Here is a 2,572-nt window from a genome sequence, read left to right on the forward strand (position 1 = left end):
GCGTGAGCGGGGGGCACCGGAGGGGGGTGGGGGGAGCGCGCTGGGCAGCTGGGGGGGGGGGCGCGGACCGCGGGATCGGCCTCGGCCGTGCCACGCTCAGCGTTTGGAAGCGCACTCCGCACTTGCGCGTGGCGTCCCTGAGCACCAGGCGGCGTGAAGAGCATCTTGAGAAATCTAAGACGAATCCTAATAAGCCGTCTCTGTCCTTAAGAAGATTACAAGCATGCTATAATTACATACAGAGATGGAGCTCTAAGAAGGACCCGGTCCCTTAGGAGTCTTTGTTTTCTCGTGTGTGTGTGTGTGTGTGTGTAAGCTCTGGTTATTCCCCAAAAGATAAAAAGTTAAAAAGAGGAGATAGAAGATTAGAAAGAAAAAAACTAAACTAAAAGTGCCTAACGCGCTGCTACAGCATTTTTCTTGTGACTTCTCTAGCTAGAACCATGATAGGATACAGGGAAACAAAAAAAAAATAAAACGATATGGTCTCCACTTGGAGAAGTTTCCACTGCTGTTTGATGTTCCTGGGGTGTACACTTGATGAAACAAAATGGTAGGGGAAGAATCAAGAAATAAGCAGCTCTGGAGCAGAAGACAAAAAATAAAAGCACTGCCTGATGTAACCAACAGTGTTTGTGTACATTTTAAAAGATTATATACACACATCATGTATACTCACTACCCTTTCATTAGAAAAAGTAGTGGATTTTGAGTTGCTATGCAAATTACTCTTAACTTGAAACAGGGCAGGTAGGGTGGATGAAGAGACAAGATATTACACATATGAAAAAAAAGATGAATATTTGATGTAGAGCATGTATGGTGTTTCGTCACAGAGCAAGCCCTATGCCTCGCAGGTAACAGATACTACACTATATAATTACTTTAAGCTGTGATTATGTAAATTCAAAGGCAAAACTTTCATTTGTCCCTGAGATCTGAAATGTTTTACAGCAGCAGAGATAAGAAAACGCTGTTTTTCTCTTTCTTATTTTGCTCAGTGTTATCATGTGATTGAAAGAAGGGGGCCAGGAAGATATGGCTCAGTAGAATAAGTGCTTGCCAAGTGCAAGATCCTGAGTTCAATCCCCTGTACTGCAAAAAGAAAGAAAGAAAGAAACAAAGGATGTGTGTATCAGCTACATTTTGTCCCAAGATACATACTTAAGAATGGCTTGCTTTTGCTTATATAAAACTCACTGTGTTAAATAACATCATTTAGTAGCTTGCAAAATTATTAGTGACTACCCATCTTAATTTTGCTATGTGCAGTATTTACTACCAAATGACATGAAATCATGAATGTTTGCGTATAGTACTAAACTAAGAGTAAAAAATGGAGACTCTTTAAGGTGTAAAAATAATACGCAATAGTTGGAAAGCTGGGACTGCAATTCTAATTTAACTACTAAAAGAAGTACATAATTCCTAAATAGCTTTTTAAAAACCACGTTGGAAATACTTTGCTTACAATACTATTCTGTTAGTCAATCAGAAAAACACATAGGGCTGGTGAGATGGCTCAGTGGTCTAAAGCACCTACTAAGAACAAGCTTAAGCAAAGCACAGGGACCACGGTTCAATCCCCCAGCACCACATGCCAGCCAGCCCCGCCCCCTGGTGGGTTGAGCTGGCCACACACACACACACACACACATAAATAAATAAAAATTTTTAAAAAAAAGAAAATCATATAAATGTTAACTTCAGCTTAAGTATAAGTTCACAGAAAGCAATCTGTAATATTTGAATTCATTCTAATTTTCCTCTCAATATCACATCTCCTTCCAAAAGTTTCTCAAGCACATTTGAACTCCCTCTTGGCGCATTTCCCATCCCCTCCTGCGAAGGTCCTCACCGCGCATAATTTGCCAGTGGTGTTTTAACAAAAGAATCACGAAAAGAAGATAGCATTATGACATTTTAAGAATATGAGCTGCATCTATTACATCATTAAATCAAACCTATATCTCGCGAACAAAACATTTGTGCAAATACTGCTCACCATAAAACGCCCTTGAAACAAAACAGACAACTACTACCTTCAGAGTAAAATTACTGTCATATCCCAAACTGAAACAAAACAAAAAAAAAATTAGGCAAACAGCGACTGTCACTTGGGAGTGTTCCGAAAGTGTTTTCCACCATACGCTATTATAATAAGGCTTTCTCAGCAAAAAAGAAAATAGGACGAGCATGCCAAAAGCGGCCAATCTAATCAGGATCTGCAGAAATCACAAGTCGGAATTTGCAGATCCAAGAATTCTCTTGCCAGTGTAAACACGCTTTACTCCAGATACAAAAAAAAAAAAAAAAAACAACCAAGGCGTTGCCAAACAGTCCTTCCTCAGGGCCCTCCTCGGCAGAGTTACCGGGCAAAATTCACACTTACTTATTCCCAGACCACAAATATGCGCGAGACTTTTAAAACCCGGCTCGGGAACTCAGCCGCAGCCTCCTCTGCCAGGCACGCGGCAGCACTCGGAGTCGCCCGAGGGGCTCGGAGCAGACCCGGGACCAGAGCTCCCCTTTGTTACGCCCCGGCCCATCCTCCGGGCTGCGGGGCCGCGGC

At 42.0% G+C, this 2,572-nt stretch overlaps 1 protein-coding gene across 2 annotated transcripts in view; it reads right to left on the reverse strand.

The window, feature by feature from the left end:
• Window positions 1-2,556, reverse strand: part of Ptpn21 (protein tyrosine phosphatase, non-receptor type 21) — a 77,604-nt gene extending 75,048 nt beyond the window's left edge. The window contains exon 1 of one of the 2 annotated variants that reach the window (XM_004635113.2): window positions 2,393-2,556. The gene's annotated coding sequence lies outside the window, so the exon portion shown is untranslated. Of the gene's footprint in view, window positions 1-884; window positions 1,024-2,392 lie in introns of those variants that run through there. The other variant, XM_023719614.1, reaches the window with a different exon arrangement.
• Between the last annotated feature and the right edge of the window lie 16 nt (window positions 2,557-2,572).

Source organism: Octodon degus, unplaced genomic scaffold (genome assembly GCF_000260255.1).
Source record: "Octodon degus isolate 3935 unplaced genomic scaffold, OctDeg1.0 scaffold00070, whole genome shotgun sequence".
In the NCBI taxonomy this organism is placed as follows: Eukaryota; Metazoa; Chordata; class Mammalia; order Rodentia; family Octodontidae; genus Octodon; species Octodon degus.